This window comes from Coregonus lavaretus (assembly GCF_964263955.1).
Source record: "Coregonus lavaretus genome assembly, contig: HAP1_SCAFFOLD_1108, whole genome shotgun sequence".
Classification (NCBI taxonomy): domain Eukaryota; kingdom Metazoa; phylum Chordata; class Actinopteri; order Salmoniformes; family Salmonidae; genus Coregonus; species Coregonus lavaretus.
In genome coordinates, this window is record NW_028164843.1 from 129,766 (window position 1) to 150,532 (window position 20,767).

At 46.7% G+C, this 20,767-nt stretch overlaps 1 pseudogene across 1 annotated transcript in view; it reads left to right on the forward strand.

Moving 5' to 3' along the window:
• LOC311115072 (2-hydroxyacyl-CoA lyase 1-like) overlaps nt 1-15,893 on the forward strand; it is a 30,723-nt pseudogene extending 14,830 nt beyond the window's left edge. Inside the window, exons 2-9 of the transcript in view lie at nt 11,583-11,663; nt 11,823-11,895; nt 12,084-12,161; nt 12,338-12,432; nt 12,732-12,844; nt 13,451-13,586; nt 13,934-14,039; nt 15,810-15,893. The product of the transcript in view is annotated as a 2-hydroxyacyl-CoA lyase 1-like (transcript). The remainder of the gene's footprint in view (nt 1-11,582; nt 11,664-11,822; nt 11,896-12,083; nt 12,162-12,337; nt 12,433-12,731; nt 12,845-13,450; nt 13,587-13,933; nt 14,040-15,809) is intronic.
• Nucleotides 15,894-20,767: the final 4,874 nt, after the last annotated feature.

Below are 20,767 nucleotides of genomic sequence, written 5' to 3' on the forward strand. Positions count from 1 at the left end.
TTTTTAGAAGTAGAAGCTCAAACTGTTTGGGCACAGACCTGGATAGTATGATAGAGCTCTGCAGGCTATCTCTACAGTAGATTGCAACTCCACCCCCTTTGGCAGTTCTATCTAGACGGAAAATGTTATAGTTGGGGATGGACATTTCAGAATTTTTGGTGGCCTTCCTGAGCCAGGATTCAGACACTGCTAGAACATCAGGGTTGGCAGAGTGTGCTAACGCAGTGAATAACTCAAACTTAGGAAGTAGACTTCTGATATTTATGTGCAAGAAACCAAGACTTTTGCGATTACAGAAGTCATCAAATGATAGCGCCTGGGGAGTAGGAGTGATACTGAGGGCTGCAGGGCCTGGGTTAGCCTCTACATCACCAGAGGAACAGAGGAGGACTAGAATAAGGATACGGCTAAAGGCTTTAAGAACTGGTCTTCTAGTGCGTTGGGTACATAGAATAAAGGGGGCAGATTTCCGGGTGTTATAGAAAAGATTCAGGGCATTATGTACAGACAAGGATATGGAAGGATATGAGTAAAGTGGAGGTAAACCTAAGCGTTGGGTAACAATGAAAGAGATAGCATCGCTGGAGTCATCAATTGAGTCGGTCTCCGCGTGTATAGGGGAAGGTGCAAAGGAGCTATCTAAGGCAGGTTTAGCTAGGCTGGGGGGTCTACAGTGATATAGTACAATTAGAAATAACCGAAACAACAATAAACTAACCATGTTTGGGCTGAGGCTAAACATAAACAGGATGTAGTACCGTAAAAAGGAACAGTCCAGCAGATATCAGCTGTATATCTGAGTTATCATAAGGTCCGGTGGTGAAGCACTAGTAAGAGGCCACGGCTAGCGTGTGCTAGCGGGCCAGGGCTAGCAGATGGATGGAATCTTCGTGGTTAACGTCGTAACCACATCAGACGATTTCGTCGGCAGACCAGTCGTGTAGGATCGGCGGGGCTCCGTGTCAACACTAGGTGGTCCCGTCCGGTTGACAGAGAGGTAGATAGCCGGGAGATGGGCGATGGGCCTAGCTCAGGATGATTAGCCAGACCACAGCGTCCGTTTTGTTGTAGCTGGCTGGTGGTAGCTAGCTGGTAGCGATGAATCCGGAGTTAAAGGTCCAGTGATTCAGTGATTCCGGCGGAAAAACTGATATGTTCTGGGTCGATAACGCGCTGTGCAGACTGGCCGAATATCCGGTGATCAATGTCCAGTGATTAAAATTAATCCCGCGGAAAAAAATCCAATGTTCTGGGTGAAACACCGCTAGCTGTGGCTAATAGCAAGTAGCTAGTTAGCTGGCTAGCTAGTTTCAACTGGAGATTCTAGATTCTAGATAAAGGTAAGTCGATAATAGAATCCGTTCCACATTGAGTGAGGCGGGTTGCAGGAAAGTATATTTTGTAGAAGGATGAAAAGTCTGATAGGGAAATATGTACGAAAAATACAAAAAACAGGGTATTTACAGGCTATTTACAGACACACGACAGAAACAGGACTGCACTACTTCGCCATCTTGGAAAAAAGTGGCGTGACGTTTTTGTAACCATGTAAATCTCTCTCGGACAAGTTGATGTATTTGATGTATTTTTCTATTACATGTATGACATTTCATTGAGATATTTTGTGTTTTAATGACGCAAAATTGAATTACAGCCTAACTCTGCTTTCTGTTGTCGCCATCAGGCTGCAGTGGTGACCTTCACTACCGTGACCCACAAGGATGAAACTTCCCAGACCAGCCTCACCCTCAGCAGGGGAAAGAGAAGCTACCCAGACCTACACACCTTTGTGCAGGACATGAAGGACGAGTAAGTTGCTCTTTGGCTTCCCCATGCATCCCCTAGATATGTTCCCTATCTCAATTGCATACTCCTCGTGTCCTCTCTTCTCAAAACCCATTGGATGAGAAAGCCAGAGGTCCCGCCCTTCTGACCTTCTCATCCAATGGGTTTTGAGAAGGAGGCGAGGAGATTGAGAGTCTCCCATAGTCTCGGGCCAATACAAAGGACTCAACGGACCAAATAACCAATCAGGGATGTCTGGGTGTGGCCTAGTTCCATAGAGGTCCATCCATAACGTAGTCTAAGATAATAGAGGTAATGTCCATCCATAACGTAATCTAAGATAATAGAGGTAATGTCCATCCATAACGTAATCTAAAATAATAGAGGTAATGTCCATCCATAACGTAATCTAAAATAATAGAGGTAATGTCCATCCATAACGTAATCTAAAATAATAGAGGTAATGTCCATCCATAACGTAATCTAAAATCATAGAGGTAATGTCCATCCATAACGTAATCTAAAATAATAGAGGTAATGTCCATCCATAACATAGTCTAAGATAATAGAGGTAATGTCATGTAGTTCATTGTGTACTTGCATTTATTTACTTTTCAGCCATTGGAATCTGCTGAGTGAGAATATGCGTGCCGGGGTGAGTTATAGTCACCTCTAAAGTAGTTAATGTTGGTAAAATGGACCAAACATTCATTTGTGGAAATCCTGCAGGACCTTTAATCCTGAACCACTGCTTTAATTGACTAGCTTGAGTAAATGGTTCTACATTTTATATCAGTGCAGCCCCTTTAACAAACTAACTCTGTATGGTCTTTTAACATTGCAGATGAGCAGACATGAGTTTAGTGCCAAGTGCATGGATATTGTAGCATGGGTGATGGAGTCTACATCCACTGTGGTTGTTCCCGCCCTTGACCTCACCATGCAGATAGAGCTCTCTGATTCGCCAAGCTCTTCTGGATCAGGAAGTAATGAGGCAGGAGAGGTGACCTCTCTTGGCCGCAGCGTCAGATTCAGCTGTAGTGGAGGACCCAGCAGGTGCACCAGCGCCAGAACTGCCTGCAGCACACGCACTCCCACGCCTTTCCCCTCCTCTCACAGGTACCTAGCCCTATCCCCTCCTCTCACAGGTACCTAGCCCTATCCACGCATCTCACAGGTACCTAGCCTTATCCACGCCTCTCACAGGTACCTAGCCCTATCCATGCCTCTAACAGGTACCTAGCCCTATCCATGCCTCTCACAGGTACCTAGCCCTATCCGCTCCTCTCAAAGGTACCTAGCCCTATCCTCTCCTCGCACAGGTACCTAGCCCTATCCCCTCCTCTCAAAGGTACCTACCCCTATCCCCTCCTCTCACAGGTACCTACCCCTATCCACGCCTCTCAAAGGTACCTAGCCCTATCCCCTCCTCTCACAGGTACCTACCCCTATCCACGCCTCTCAAAGGTACCTAGCCCTATCCCCTCCTTTCACAGGTACCTAGCCCTATCCCCTCCTCTCACAGGTACCTACCCCTATCCACGCCTCTCACAGGTACCTAGCCCTATCCCCTCCTCTCACAGGTACCTAGCCCTATCCCCTCCTCTCACAGGTACCTAGCCCTATCCCCTCCTCTCACAGGTACCTACCCCTATCCCCTCCTCTCACAGGTACCTACCCCTATCCACGCCTCTCACAGGTACCTAGCCCTATCCCCTCCTCTCACAGGTACCTACCCCTATCCACGCCTCTCACAGGTACCTAGCCCTATCCCCTCCTCTCACAGGTACCTAGCCCTATCCCCTCCTCTCACAGGTACCTAGCCCTATCCATGCCTCTAACAGGTACCTAGCCCTATCACCTCCTCTCACAGGTACCTAGCCCTATCCACGCCTCTCACAGGTACCTAGCCTTATCCATGCCTCTCACAGGTACCTAGCCCTATCCATGCCTCTAACAGGTACCTAGCCCTATCCATGCCTCTCACAGGTACCTAGCCCTATCCCCTCCTCTCACAGGTACCTAGCCCTATCCCCTCCTCTCACAGGTACCTAGCCCTATCCCCTCCTCTCACAGGTACCTACCCCTATCCCCTCCTCTCACAGGTACCTACCCCTATCCACGCCTCTCACAGGTACCTAGCCCTATCCCCTCCTCTCACAGGTACCTACCCCTATCCACGCCTCTCACAGGTACCTAGCCCTATCCCCTCCTCTCACAGGTACCTAGCCCTATCCCCTCCTCTCACAGGTACCTAGCCCTATCCATGCCTCTAACAGGTACCTAGCCCTATCACCTCCTCTCACAGGTACCTAGCCCTATCCACGCCTCTCACAGGTACCTAGCCTTATCCATGCCTCTCACAGGTACCTAGCCCTATCCATGCCTCTAACAGGTACCTAGCCCTATCCATGCCTCTCACAGGTACCTAGCCCTATCCCCTCCTCTCAAAGGTACCTAGCCCTATCCTCTCCTCTCACAGGTACCTAGCCCTATCCCCTCCTCTCAAAGGTACCTAGCCCTATCCTCTCCTCTCACAGGTACCTACCCCTATCCCCTCCTCTCACAGGTACCTACCCCTATCCACGCCTCTCAAAGGTACCTAGCCCTATCCCCTCCTCTCACAGGTACCTACCCCTATCCACGCCTCTCAAAGGTACCTAGCCCTATCCCCTCCTTTCACAGGTACCTAGCCCTATCCCCTCCTTTCACAGGTACTTACCCCTATCCACGCCTCTCACAGGTACCTAGCCCTATCCCCTCCTCTCACAGGTACCTAGCCCTATCCCCTCCTCTCACAGGTACCTAGCCCTATCCCCTCCTCTCACAGGTATCTAGCCCTATCCCCTCCTCTCACAGATACCTAGCTCTATCCCCTCCTCTTTTTGCAGGTATTTCCTGTTATAGGTACAAATATCCATTCCAGATCCACTTAGTGAGAAATACTACTTAGATACTACACAACCACTCGTGGTGCTAGGCAACGTTTACTCTGAATGTTAATGTTTGCTCTGAGTGTGGTTTGAGATGGTTCACAATGCTTCCTTTGAATAATAATAACAAGGTTGAGTTTGTGTCCCAAATTCTTGGATCATATTTTTTATTTTGTTACCATATACTATTCATTTATGTTGTGCATTCTGCAGGTCCATGACCTCTTTGCTAAGTGAGAACGAAGAGCGATATGTCTCCTCACCTGAGGGTGGCGATAGAGAGATGAGACACAGACAACACTCAGCACCACTGAGATCTGTGTTTGGCATCTCTGAGGACTCTGTCTTCGACATGGTCCAGAGCGGCCAGTCGCAGGGTGACATCGTACCGCTGCCCAAACGGAGTAGACAGGAGAAATACAGACCTAGCAAAATGTCAACGGACGGCAAGTTTATGATGGGTATTGTCGAGTTGGTTATAAACCTTCTCAACTCCAGATTGGCTGAGCTAATGCGAAGTGTCAGTCAGGGAACTCTAGTTCTGCTGACTGGAAGTATCTCAGCAAGTCAACAGTTTGCCCAAGAGATGCTAAGCATGGCGACTTCTAAGATGTATTCCCATGCCATAGAGCATATTGCGCTCGGCCACAAGTCTCCCCTTGAGTTAGAGAGGGAGCTTGAGGCCATCTTGGGTCCTCTGGCTGGACAGGTCATAGTCATCATCATAGATAGCATCATCAAGGCTAAAGCCAACGGAGGAAATGAGGGGAGAGCGTCCAGCCCCTTGACCTATTTTCTAACTGCCATTTCGGCAGAAATACAAAGCCTAGTGGTTCACAGATCGGCTAGCAGACCATCCACCAGACTGTCCAACAACGACCCACTGCTGAACATTTCCAAGTCAAAGGTCTTAAGATCAGTTCTGCTCAAAATGGCAGAGCTCTTTGGCCAAGGTCCAAGTGAAACCTGTCTAGTTCCACTAGTCCAGAGTCAGTCCAACAACTCCATTTGCGACTGGACTGTGAATGCAGGCACCATTCATCCAAGTACATTTCTGTCCGACAACAGAGTGACAGAAGTGTCATCCGATGTTGTGGATCTTGTACTTGAGGTTTTTTGGATAACAGGATTTTTGGATAACAGGAACCCGTCAAGGCCACAGAGTGCCTGCTCGCAGAACTCAGCTAGTGGAGCAATAGATATGAGAGCTCTTGCTGGGGACTTGGTCAGACAGGTGTCTGTCAAACTCAGCCCATTTGTCTCTGAGAGTCAACTCTCCACCATGTCCATGACAGATCTGTCATCATCTTTTTCTGACTCCACCTTGAAGCAGTTGTGTTCTCGCTCTGTTGTTGCTCTGGCAACTGCCTGTCAAGCAATCAAAACAGAGCTTGAGAACCAGAGACCTACCAACCTGGCAGCCAGAGACCTACTATCGTCTCTGGTAGAGACCATTGAGGACATGGATATCTCTGACATCCTCCAGGGCCCGTCGGCCATTTTGGAGGAGGCTGCTGTGATAAAGCACCCAGAGATGTCCACCTCGACAATATAAAGTTGACATCCTCCATGGTCAACCAGTGGAGGAGTATATTGTCAAAGCTGAGCAATGCATCACTCAGGTCATTCAGGATGCAGCTGTGACATATACTGCTGCGCTGGATAAAACCGACACTTGTGGGAAACTGTCGGAAATCCTATCTGTCCATGTTTCCTCAGAGAATATTGAGGAGGCATCCTCTGATCTCTTTGGTGGAATTATTTCCGACCTGCATGAGGTATCTGAGGTCAATAAGGCCTCCATGCGTACGAAATCAGGTCGCAAAATGTTCTGGGTGGAAGTGAGTTCAGGTTCCCAGAAGATTTATACCAAAACCCTGGACAAACTAAGGAAGCTGTTCACCTCCCACCATCTCACTGAGGGAAAAAATACTCCTGTGCAAATCGAGCTTTCTGCAACTGGACTACTTGTAACTGAGGCCACTGTGCAGGAATCTCCTGTAACTGAGGCCACTTTGGCAGTGTCTCCTGTACAGAAGACAGACAGTAAGACCCTTCTAAGTCCCCAGCCTCAGCCTACCAGCTCACCCTCGACACCTGCACTAAAGGGGTAATCAAACAGGTGATCTCGGTGCTGAGGGTGGACACTTCAAAGGAAGACTGCTCCGCTTCCGTTGGGGAGAGCACGTCAAATTCATCCTTCGACTTCAACCAGAAGTTGGACTCGATAATTTCGAAATTGGAGGACCTCACCATTTCGAGTGATGTGACATCAGCCGAGATTGCCACACTCACGCGATCTCTTAGTGCAGCCAGCAGAACCTCTAACATTTCCATCCAGAGCTTTCACAGTGCTGAGTTCCGAGCTAAGGCCAAACACATTGTGAGTGAGACCATTCTCAGAGCTGCTAGCAAAGCCAGCCATTCTTTGCTACAGAGCATGCCTAGCACCACCTTCTCACACCATGCGGTTTCTACAGCCGAAGATATAGTAAATATTATCATGCAAGACCTTGAAAGTGTATCCCAGTACACTGTGGACGACGCAGACTCCTTCCCACTAGGAGAGAAAAAGCTGGAGTTCCAGCTCAAACCCAGAGTTGTCTTTGACAACTTATTGGATGCTGCTCAAACCATGTACCACAGAGTAAAGGATAGACTGAACATCTTTTTCTCTTTTCCACCAGTGTCAGTCACCACAGCCAAATATGTGCTGGACTCCGCCCCTGTGGAGACACTCAGACATTCTAAGTCCGCTGACACTGCTCTTGTTGAGGACAGGAGCCGCCCTCCGTCTGTGAGAAGTGAGAAGCCTTTGTCAAAAGTCTGTTTGGCTAAAAGGTCTAAAGCCCTTGTGTCTTCGAGTGGCTCTTCAACAGACCACCATATAATTGACACATGCAGTGAGGATGTCACTCTGCCCACCAGGAGTATGTCAGTTGTGAGCAACAACAGTTTGAAGAGAGCCTCTCCTCTCCACGGCAGTGGATTGAGTGAAAGTTGCAAACCTCTTGTGGCTCTAAAAGACGTAACAGTGGCAGTCAGCCAAGAAGGCTTTAGCAAAACTGCAAAGAAGACGCTCAGCTTGATCCTAAATGTGATCAAGTGTAGAGTGGCCAACTCTGAGAGTTCATCTGTTGGGCAGATTGCAAGTGAGGAGTGTCTGATAGCCACTAACATGTTAGACTCTGTACTGGAGAGCCTTGACCAGTTGCCTGACATGAGCGCTGCCGATGAAATCACAAGGACAGAATCCCATACCTCTATCGCAATGGACGAGACAGGTTCACGGTCAACGCTTGTGAGCCAACAAGAAATAAACATATCTGACACCAATATCATAGTGAAAACTATAATGGACACATTGAAGACGGACGACCCAGAGATGACTTCAGCAGAAGAACATCTGGATAGGCTCCTGTCAGTTGAAGCCCTTCAAGGTGCATCTGGCAACCTGATCGCAAAGGTCCATGGTCTCATTCAGGAGATAACCATAAACCGCCAGCTTCAATCCATGGTTGGCCACAGAAGCCTCTCTCAACCAGCGCTGCCTAAACCAGCCCTGAGGAAGCTGTCAAAGGACGATGCCTCAGAGCTCATTTACAACTTTGCCCAGACTTCTGTTAGGAGACTCCTGGGGCAGTGTATGGGAAGGCCTATGCCACCATCGGCTGAAATGGTTTTGGATCAGGTCATCAAGTTGATGACAGACGTGGTGATGGACAGCCTGACTTATGTGTCCAAGTCTACAATGGAGGATGGTAAGTGAAAGTACCTATTTTCATCTGCATAGGACTTAATTGTAACATGATGCTCAATACATTGCGTTTTATGATGTGAAATTCACTGGTTGTGTCCAAAATGGCACCTTCTTCCATATTTAGTGCACTACTTTTGACCAGACCCTATGGGCCCTGGTCAAAAGTAGTGCACTATAAAGTGAAGAGAATGCCATTTGGGATGCAGTGACTGACTTCAATGGCTGCGTCCTCTTCTCCCAGTTATTGTACACAGGTCGGTCACACTAGCGTGCTCTTCTCACTCAGACACCAGCAATGCCACAAGTGACATCACTCATGGTGTTGTAGCTGACCTTAATGCTACTGAGGAATTCCCTGCCAGGAGCCTTAGCCCGGCTGATGTAAAGGCTGACGGCATGGCCCGTCTTCCCTCTGCCAGAGGGGAAGAGACTAAGAAGAACAGGAAGTGGCGTTTCCTACCGAAAATGCATAAGTTTCCAAAGATCATGATTAAGGTAGGGTGCTCTGTGTTTTGAGATTACCTCTGTAAGGCAGGGCTGAAATTTACCCTACAGATTCACTACACCCCTATTGTCTCTCAGCATTAGAACAAAACTGTTGTCATTGTCTTTAGGAGGTTGAGTGAGGACGCTGTAATGCAATCCTAATACACATGGGAGAGTCCCAAATGGCACCCTATTCCCTATATAGTGCACGACTTTTTACCAGAGCTCTCTGGGCCCTTGTCAAAAGTAGTGCCTTACGTAGCGAATAGGGTGCCTTTTAGGATGCACACTCTGTATTTTACACAGGCTCAGTTGTCCTGATGTGTTTTGTCAACAGCTGTTCAAGACAAAAGGGGAACCGAAGAGACACCCTGAACAGGATGCGCTGCCTACCAAACATCTCAGAGAGACTCATATTTCACAGGGTAAGTGATAAGCATCGATAATGTCATATTGATGTATCACCCTATGACAAGCTTGTTAAAACAGTGACAACAGATACAGGCAGACCGACGGACAGACATGCAGACAGACAGGCAGACTGACAGGCAGACGGACGGGCAGACAGACATACAGGCAGACAAAAAGACAGGCAAACAGGCAGACAGACAGACGGACAGGCAGACGGACAGGCAGGCAGGCAGACAGACAGACAGACTGACTGACGGACAGACAGACAGACAGACAGACAGACAGACAGGCAGACAGGCATACAGACGGACAGACAGGCAGACGGACAGACAGGCAGACAGGCAGACAGACGGACAGGCAGACGGACAGACGGACAGACACAAACACACACATTCATTTTCTGATTATGAAATGTTCTCATGACAGATGCTGAGTGTGAGGTTCCAGAGGTTCCATCCACTTCCCCACCCAAGGAGGACCTGACAACCACACCGGCCCCTGCTCCCCAGGAGTCCCAGTCCCGTAAACGCCCACTCATAGTCAGGGTGTTACACGCTCTCTCCAGAGCCATCTCCAAACCATTCACAGGAGCTTCTGGGAAGAATAATTAGCCAAATGCCTGATTTTATTAATATGATATTTTAATCAGAGCCTTTATTTAATAAAACATTACTGCATTGATTTCTGTCTATAGTAGTCTTCATGTATGTGCAAGATAACGGTAAAGTACTTCAAACCACATAGTCAAAAGTATTCATAGTGAAGTACCGTTTATGATTATTGATTGTGGAAATACACATAATACAGAAAAGTTGTTGTCACATATAAAGACAGACATAAAGGAGAACTCCGTAGACCAGTCACATTCTCAAGCCATAACTAAATCCATGAATGGATCTCCTATAAGATGACAGGAGAACATTTGTAACACTTTCTATGAAGCCTATATCTATAATGCATACACTCAAGTCATTTACATTTTACATTTTAGTCATTTAGCAGAAGCTCTTATCCAGAGCGACTTACAGTTAGTGTGTGCATACATTTTTTTTTTCATACTGTCATACACTCATAATGACTTAACTGAGTTAAGTGTTAAGTAAAGTGCAGTTATAAACACATAATGAGGGCTTATTATGTATTTCTTGCAATAAAAAAAGAAAAATGCTACTAGTTTATTAAATATTCATGACTGCTATTGCACGGCTCATGTCCACACTTCTGTACAATAGGGGGCAGTAATGCACCATAACGTTGGATGCCAACTGCCTATAAACCCCACTGAAGAAGAAAAAGCTACTCATGTAATGCATGCTGGAAAGCAGACAAAACTAATGATTTGCAAGAGATCTAAACACGATTTATAAGCTACTGAACAACAAGTCCAAGAAATCATTGCTAACCGCGTTTGCACTTTGAACAGATTTCTCGACAATAATAATGGAAGATGTGACTGGGGCTCAGCTCATTGCAGAGGCACTAAAAGCTCAGGTGAAGTGTGTGCAATATATATAAAACAGTGTTATACTGTGTAACCGTGTTGCTAATAATATATTAGTCGCTGATCATGTCCTTGGCAGTGAGAATGTAACACTATGAGTTGTGAAAGTGTGCCATAGGTCATTGCACTGGTATAGCTAACTATTAATATTGTTGTAGAAAAACATTTAGATGTTTATGTGGAATAGTATATGTTAACACCCTTGTTGATGCATGCCAATGTGTGTGTCAATGCAAAGAAAATCTAAACTACATTGTAACAATTCATATACAATTCAGTATGAAAATGTATGCACTCACTAACTGTAAATCGCTCTGGATAAGAGCGTCTGCTAAATGACTAAAAATGTTTAAAAAAAGGTAAATATACTGTATCTACATGTAACTCTCTACAGAATGTAGAATATATGTTTGGAATAGTTGGTGTTCCAGTCATTGAAGTAGCTAAGGCAGCTCAAGCCTCAGGAATCAAGTATGTGGGAATGCGCAATGAACAAGCCATAAGCCACCTTTTTATTACTAAACCAGCTCTCCCCAAATCATGTGATATTAACTACCCGTACATAGACTACAGGAGCGTGTAGTGTGTGAGGGTCAGTTTCATAGCTTTTTTGCATTGCTAATTATGTCTGCCTGTCTGTCTGACCCTTTGTGTGTCTGTCTGCCTGTCTTCCTGTCTGTCCCTCTGTCTGTCTGTTCCTCTCCAGTCCAGGTGCGTGTCTGGTTGTGTCTGGACCGGGACTCATCCATGCACTTGGTGGAATGGCCAACGCTAACATGAACTGCTGGTATGCTAGAACTCCACAAACAGAAGACCCTACTACTCATGTTCAGTGGTCCTTTCAAAAGAAGGGATGCTATCCGCACACTGCAAAAAATGATCTGAGGACTCCAAACTATCTCAGATTGTCAGTTGATGTCATTGTGTGATACCTCTCTCTCTGTAGGCCTGTGATTGTTATTGGAGGCTCCTCCGATCAAAACCAAGAGACCACTGGGGCGTTTCAAGAGTTTCCACAGGTACCGATTGAACCATGATATTTATGACTTTTGAACATTAGGGGGTTGTTTCCCAGGACACAGATTAAGCCTAGTCATGGCCTAAAAAGCAAACTCAATAGAGAATCTCTGTCTGGGAAACTGGCCCTAGCAGTTTAATTGCTGAAAGAGGAAATAATTTGTTATTTGTGGTCCTCTTTCTCTGTCAGGTGGAGGCATGCAGATTGTACAGTAAGTTCTCTGCTAGGTCTAGCAGTCTGGATATGATCTCCTCAGTGGTAGAGAAGGTATACAGTCTACTCTGACTCCCTCTGTGTAGTCCTCTTCATATCATTTGGTATCACCTGCAATTGTCTTTTTTCTGACCTCTAATTTTCCAGCTTAGCAAGGTACCTTAACTGCTTCATAAGAGCACAGCACAGCCTTAATTGATCTGAATTTAAGGGTGTTTGGTATGTCTAAGGCAGCACGCACTAGCATGTATGGACGTCCAGGTGCTGTATACGTAGACATATCTGGGGACATGGTCAATGCTAAATTGGACAGGAGCAGAGCCAGGTTAGTGGCCATCACTGTCTTTCATCCATTTAAAATGTATACTAATGTGTTACTGTTGAATATGTATACCTCTGAATTCACATCACCGTAGTCATTTTTATTTTATCTTGTTATACCTTTTAACGTCTGAAGTGAACCAGAAATTAAATTACTTAGAAAATATAGCACTATATCAAAATATTCTCATCAGAGAATAGCAATAAGCCTCGATAGACCTTCATGGTTTATTTACATATGCAATAAAGTTGCTAGGTAACATGTTTAATGTTTGACCTATTATTTATTATTTCCTTTGTCAGAGAGGTGCCCTGTAGTCCACCTCCTCCTGTGAGTATGGCTGACCATATGGTGATCACAGAAGCACTGGCGGTCCTGAAAGGAGCCAAACGGACTTTACTCATCATTGGCAAAGGTAGGCATTGCTTTTTTAATAGCCAGATAATCTGGGGGAAACAGAACTAAAATCTTGCATAATTGCGTCAGATACTTGGATAAGGTCTGGGGAGATGTTAAGAGAAAGATACTAACGCCACTTGCGAACTCTCCACCCCCCTAAACGGAAACTCTCTGCAAGTTTCCGGCAAGTTTATGGGCCAAATGTCCCCTCCCGTTCTGAAATTGAAAAGATGCGAGCACCTGCGAAATCGGGATTTGTCCAAATGATTAGTGGTGAAAAATCAGCGTACCGGAACAAAGTTGTCACATCCCATTCTGTTGACAGACGCTACTTCCAGTTATGTTACGTGCGTCTGTCCAAGAGAGATCAATAGCCAGCTGAGACGCACTGTAACACATATAGCACTGTACCACGGTTCAGTTGAAAACTGGGCCACGTTCAGTCGACAAATGTTGTTGACATGATTTCTCATTCTACCTGTCTGAGAGGCACGTTCGTTCTACATGCTATATTTCTATCTGAACGTTGCACAACGTTTTGCTCAGCTGAATGCATCCCAGTTGTGAAGACCAGTCTGTTGAAATCCGTGTGGCAGTGCCCTCTGTCTGTGTCCCTCTGCAGGTGCAGCCCATTGAAGAGCAGAGGGGGCTCTGAAGGAGCTGGTGGAGGGGTGTGACCTGCCCTTCCTGCCCACCCCCATGGGTAAAGGGGTGCTGCCTGACGATCACCCCAACTGTGTTGCTGCTGCCCGCTCCAGGTCAGCCTCTCCTTCTCTCAGCTGGCATCATATTCATGTACAGACCATTGACTGTATAAGTAGGACCAAGAATTTCCCTGACCATTTGAACGGACCACGAAACTCCTGAAATCCCTATCTATAACTAGTCTCTCCTGGCCAGGTCATGTCAATGTAAACTGGTGTCAATCAAACAACTACACTACTCCTATAACTAGCCTCTTTTCATTACATTTTGTTTTGTCCCTGCTCTCCTCCTCCTCTCTTCCTATCCTCCTCCTCCTCTCTTCCTATCCTCCTCCTCCTCTCTTCCTCCTCCTCCTCCTCTTCCTATCCTCCTGGTTCTATGGTCTTGGTGGGGACTGCAGAGCTCTGCTCCAGTCTGATGTTGTGGTCCTACTTGGTGCCAGACTCAACTGGATCCTGCACTTTGGCCTTCCCCCCAGGTTTGACACCCAAGTAAAGGTCATCCAGCTAGGTCAAAGGTCACCAGTAGGGTTTCTTTTTTTTCCTTCTTTTTTTCGGATTCCAGATTTTCTGCTTATTCCGTTCTGATTTCTGGAATCTTCCAACAGGGATTTCTGGGAATTTGGGGAAAGTAACTGTAATTTTGCAACCCTAGTCACAGGTCATTTCATAGTGAACTACATTTCATTGTAACCAGGTATAAAGGTATTTGACTCAGTCTATTGGATTTAGTCTATCAATTATATAGCTTCTCTATAAGTCTTTGTGGTCTCTCCAAATAATGTCATGGCTGTCTTAGTGCTGTACAGTACATCTATATTTAAGCAATAAGGCCCGAGGGGGTGTGGTATATGGCCAATATACCACGTCTAGGGGCTGTTCTTAAGCACGATGCAACGCAGAGTGCCTTGACGATACAGCCCTTAGCCGTGGTATATTGGCCCTATACCACAAACCCCAGAGGTGCCTTATTGCTATTATAAACTGGTTACCAACGTAATTTGAACAGTCAAAATAAATTTCAAATCAAATCAAATCAAATTTTATTGGCCACATGCGCCGTAATACAACAGGTGCAGACATTACAGTGAAATGCTTACTTACAGCCCTTAACCAACAGTGCATTTATTTTAAACAAAAAAGTAAAAATAAAACAACAACAAAAAAAGTGTTGCGAAAAAAAGAGCAGAAGTAAAATAAAATAACAGTAGGGAGGCTATATATACAGGGGGGTACCGGTGCAGAGTCAATGTGCGGGGGCACCGGCTAGTTGAGGTAGTTGAAGTAATATGTACATGTGGGTAGAGTTAAAGTGACTATGCATAAATAATTAACAGAGTAGCAGCAGCGTAAAAGGATGGGGTGGGGGGGCAGTGCAAATAGTCCGGGTAGCCATGATTAGCTGTTCAGGAGTCTTAAGGCTTGGGGGTAGAAGCTGTTGAGAAGTCTTTTGGACCTAGACTTGGCACTCCGGTACCGCTTGCAGTCTATGACTAGGGTGGCTGGAGTCTTTGACAATTTTGAGGGCCTTCCTCTGACACCGCCTGGTATAGAGGTCCTGGATGGCAGGAAACTTGGCCCCAGTGATGTACTGGGCCGTACACACTACCCTCTTTAGTGCATTGCGGTCGGAGGCCAAGCAGTTGCCATACCAGGCGGTGATGCAACCAGTCAGGATGCTCTCGATGGTGCAGCTGTATAATTTTTTGAGGATCTGAGGACCCATGCCAAATCTTTTCAATCTCCTGAGGGGGAATAGGCTTTGTCGTGCCCTCTTCACGACTGTCTTGGTGTGTTTGGACCATGATAGTTCGTTGGTGATGTGGACACCAAGGAACTTGAAGCTCTCAACCTGTTCCACTACAGCCCCGTCGATGAGAATGGGGGCGTGCTCAGTCCTCTTTTTTTTCCTGTAGTCCACAATCATCTCCTTTGTCTTGGTCACGTTGAGGGAGAGGTTGTTATCCTGGCACAACACGGCCAGGTCTCTGACCTCCTCCCTCAACGTGACCCATGTTATACGGTCAGATATACCACAGCTTTCAGCCAATCAGCATTCAGGGCTCGAGTCACCCGGTTTATAAAAGGGAACGTGTGTGTGTCAGCCTTAGCATTATGTGGTGGTGCCTGGTTATTTCTGTTGTGTTTAGCTTGAGGTTTGGCCACTCCTCCAGCTGCTGTTACATGTGTCACGCACGGCGCTCTTCCTGTCGTGTCGTTGCTGGTATGTTGTAGTAACGTTCCACATACGTTATTTATGTCAAGGTCAATGTCAAGGTTGATCTGTGTGCTGAGGAGATGGGGAACAACGTGCAACCTGCTGCTGCTCTCCTGGGGGACATCAATACTATTGTCAAGCAGGTAACACAACACAGTCCTGGGGGACTGGAGATCCTGGTTTGAATCCAGGCTCTGTCGTAGCCGGCCGCGACCGGGAGACCCATGGGGCGGCGCACAATTGGACCAGCGTCGCCTAGGGTAGTGGAGGGAATGGCCGGCTCAGTTCGTAGAGCATGGTGTTTGCAACGCCAGGGTTGTGGGTTCGATTCCCACGGGGGGTATGAAAAAAAAAAAGTTACGTATGCACTAACTGTAAGTCGCTCTGGATAAGAGCGTCTGCTAAATGACTTAAACATGTTAAATGTAGAGGGCCCCGTAAACAGTTCCACAAACGTCAGCATGAGTGCGCTGACTGTGGAAGCACTAATCACTGGACCAAAGCTCACTGTCAGATGCACCAGCTGTGCGTCAAGTGCTTTTCTCCGGGCCACATGAGCTTTGACTGTAGTGAGGCTGGGCAGCGACAGAACCCTGGATGTGGACAGACTGGCAGGTCTCAGGAAAACTAGAAAGCCTCCGTTCTGAGGAGGGCAATGTGGGGCATTCTTATTTTTCCTCCACTGATGATGATATCCAATCTGTTTATTCTTACTTTTGTGAGTCAGTACCCAAGAACAACACAGTCATTTTTCAGAACACAATGAGAATTAATCAGAAAGACAGTTTGTTTTACACCACTGTGCTAGTACAGGATAAAGTTGAGCTGAAGGGGATGTTAGATAGTGGGTCCATGGCTACTACTCTGCGCGCAGATATTGTACCTCGGTTGAGGGAGGCAGGAGTGGTAGAGGGGAACTTTCTAGCTCCTTCAGACATTATCCTGGTGGATTGTGGTGGGAACAAACTAGCCCAGTGGGCATGTGTGACTTAAAAATGCAACTTTATGGCTTCTGTTATGTAGTCCCAGTGCTTATTGTTGATGGGCAGGTTGATGAACTCATTGTGGGAACTAATGTGTTGAAGTCTCTGATTAGACAGTGAGTTTCTATGTGCTCACGCAGGTGCCCGAGAGCTGTGGCTGCACCAAGGGCTAAGCTATTGTGTGTTGTCTCTTCGTGTACAGGTATGTCATTTATTTTGTCAGAATTATGTTGTATATCATTTTACTTGTATTGTATAGTGTGTTGTTAGGCACGGAATGTGTGCATGCAGCACCTGTTCTCTTTTGCCTGACCTTCAACTAGCAAGGTGCCCGAGAGCTGTGGCTGCACCAAGAGCTAACATATTGTGTGTTGTCTCTTCGTGTGCAGGTCGAATAAAAATTATCCAACCATCAGAATTCCAGTTGTGGCAGTGTCCTAATTACGTGACCTGCCGACTGGTCAGCTCAAGCCGACCGCCGGAGCTGTGCATGTGGATGAGGTGCACGACCTGCGCATGTGAATTTGTTGATGGCTTACTGTAAGTGAATATATACTGTAAACAGTGAAAGTGAATGTAGCATATTCATTAGATACAGGTATTCGTGCTTATTTGTATGTTTTGGATGAATTTGTTTATTGCATTAATTTTTGGGGGTATTTAAATGCACTAAATTACATTGTATTTTAGTGCTCTGTTGAGCCATGGAAGATTCTCAAATCCATAAGACGTGTTATGCTGGGGATTTTAGTGTGGGTAGAGGGAGGGGTGTCCTTCCATTTACACCAATTGTACAGTCAGCTCCTGGGAGTAGAGCGTTTGCTAGTCCTGAGTTTGCAAGCACTGGGAGGGGTAGGCTGTTTGTTCCACCTGACCAGGGTATCCCACCTCTGTCTTTTGAAGTACCATCATCCACAGTACTCGGTGATAATGGGATGCCTCCGAGTCAGCTTAGTGACCTTATTAAGCAGATTGGTTCAGAGATAGGAGAATCTATCAGAGCGAGTTTACTGCAGCCTGGGGTTTCAAGTCTTTCTCCTGCCCGTCCCCCTCACCAACCCCAGCAGTTTCCCCTGCCTGAGCAGTGTGGGTCAACCTTTATTGATGCGTCCAAGCTGAATCTGGTTGTGAAGTCAGATGTTAGTGCTCCACCTCTTTTTAGGGGTGATGGCTCAGATAAGTACTCTGTCCTGGAGTGGGAGGAGTTAATGGAAGTCTACCTAGAGAAGAGGGGTTACACTGGGTCTGGGAATGTTGGGGAGGTGATGTCTAGGCTCATGGGGAGGGCACGGGATGTGACCAAAGTCTGGAAGCGTAACAACCTTGTTGTCACAGATGTTAAGGCGGTGTTCAGTGTTTTCAAGCAACACTTTGGGGATACTGTCTGCTCAGGTATGCCATTAGCTGATTTCTATTCAATCAAACCATAAGCTAATGAGGGTCCAATAGATTTCTGGATTAGGCTTAACAAAGCTGCAGAGGCAGCCGAACAGTACCTTGTGAGTGAGGGCAGGACCTTACCCAATCAGTGCTCAGAGTTGGCAGTCATGTTTGTACGCAACTGTCCTGATAAAGAGTTGGCCCAAGTGTTCAAGAGCAAACCCATTCGTGACTGGACAGCCAGTGAGGTACAGGATCGGTTGGATGACCTGTTAAGGGAACGTAAAGCATGTAGAACACAACTTTCACAGCAGGTTGCTGCAGTTTTTGACTGCCCTCAGGAGGGAGTGGGTCCTGTGAAAAGACCTAATGTGTCATCTTTTTCTCAATGTGGCCGTGAACCAGACCTGGCACCATCTGTATCTGAGGGTGGGACATTAAAGAAAGTTTTGACTTTGTTAGAGAAGGCTCTGGTCAGCAATACTCAGTCTGTGAGTGGCGCAGTGGTCTAAGGCACTACATCGCAGTGCTAGCTGTGCCACTAGAGATCCTGGTTCGAATCCAGGCTCTGTCGTAGCCGGCCGCGACCGGGAGACCCATGGGGCGGCGCACAATTGGACCAGCGTCGTGGAGGGAATGGCCGGCTCAGTTCGTAGAGCATGGTGTTTGCAACGCCAGGGTTGTGGGTTTGATTCCCACGGGGGGTATGAAAAAATTTAATAACGTATGCACTAACTGTAAGTCGCTCTGGATAAGAGCGTCTGCTAAATGAGGGCAATGTGGGGCATTCTTATTTTTCCTCCACTGATGATGATATCCAATCTGTTTATTCTTACTTTTGTGAGTCAGTACCCAAGAACAACACAGTCATTTTTCAGAACACAATCAGAATGACAGTTTGTTTTACACCACTGTGCTAGTACAGGATAAAGTTGAGCTGAAGGGGATGTTAGATAGTGGGTCCATGGCTACTACTCTGCGCGCAGATATTGTTCCTCGGTTGAGGGAGGCAGGAGTGGTAGAGGGGAACTTTCTAGCTCCTTCAGACATCATCCTGGTGGGTTGTGGTGGGAACAAACTAGCCCAGTGGGCATGTGTGACTTAAAAATTCAACTTTATGGCTTCTGTTATGTAGTCCCAGTGCTTATTGTTGATGGGCAGGTTGATGAACTCATTGTGGGAACTAATGTGTTGAAGTCTCTGGTTAGACAGTTCAAATCAAATGACAGCTACTGGCGGGTGGCGGGTACACCAGGTTCCTCTAGCCAGTGTGATGTCAAATCTGGAGAGATGGAGAGGAGACTCCATCCCAGATAAAGTGGGCACCATTAAGTTGAAGATAGCAGTAACGCTCCAACCCATGAGTGAGCATCTGGTGTGGGGCCGCCTACCGCCAAAGACAAAACTCTCTGTGGGCAGTACTGTTGTTGTCGAGCCCAGCACGTCTCGTTGTGTGAATCGACACATACTAGTGGGGAGAGTAGTTACGCCTCTGTGGGGGGATGGATGGCTCCCTGTGAAGATTGTGAATCCAACAACATCGGCAGTTACCCTGAGACGAAATGCTAAAGTGGCGGATGTGTACCCTTGCATTGCATTGGAGTATTTTAATGATGTCAAGCAGCAAGCAGCTCATCAGAATGTGGCAAAGGCTCAATGTGACAGATCACATGGCAGTCTGACAGCTAAGAGTTCAGTTGGTGGCAGTGTAGATAATGGCAACAGTACACTGAGGAATCTTGGACTTCAAGGCCTGTCTGTTGAGGAGTGTCCAGTTTCACAGTTCTGGAAAGATAAACTTGTCAACTTAATTGGGAAGTATGACACAGTGTTCTCTAGACATAGCCTAGATTGTGGCGAGGCAAAGGAGTTCTGCCTTCGCATACGGCTGACTGATGACCGCCCATTTCGATGACCTTATCGTAGGCTGTCTCCAGCTCATTACCAAAAACTCAGGGAAACACTGGATGATATGGAGGAAAAGGAAATCGTCAGAAAATCCAGCAGCGAGTATGCCTCACCATTGGTGCTGGTATGGAAAAAGAATGGGGACTTGCGCCTATGTACTGACTTCAGGTGGTTAAATGCCCGCACAGTAAAGGATGCTCATCCCCTGCCTCATCAGGCTGATGTACTGGCCGCACTGGGAGGTAATGCCTTCTTCAGCACAATGGATTTGACGTCAGGGTATTACAACGTGCCACTGCATGAAGAGGACAAGAAATACACTGCCTTTTCCTCCCCTTTAGGTCTGCACGAGTACAATCGGTTACCTCAGGGCCTCTGCAACAGCCCGGCTACTTTTATGAGAATGATGCTGACCATCTTTGGTGACCAAAACGTTCTAAGTCTCCTTTGTTACTTGGATGATCTGATGGTTTTTGCTAAGACGGAGGAAGAGAGTCTGCAGAGACTTGAGATGGTTTTTCAGCGGTTGCAGGCGCACAACCTTAAACTGTCTCCGTCTAAGTGCAAGTTTCTGAGGAGGTCTGTAAAGTTTTTGGGCCACATCATTTCTCAGGAGGGTGTAGCCACTGACCCTGCTAAAGTTCAAACCATTTTGAATGTGACTGAGAGTGAAGCTGAGAGTGAAGCTGATGGTGTCACACCGTCTCCTATCAAAATAGGTTCTTTCCTTGGTATGGTAGTATACT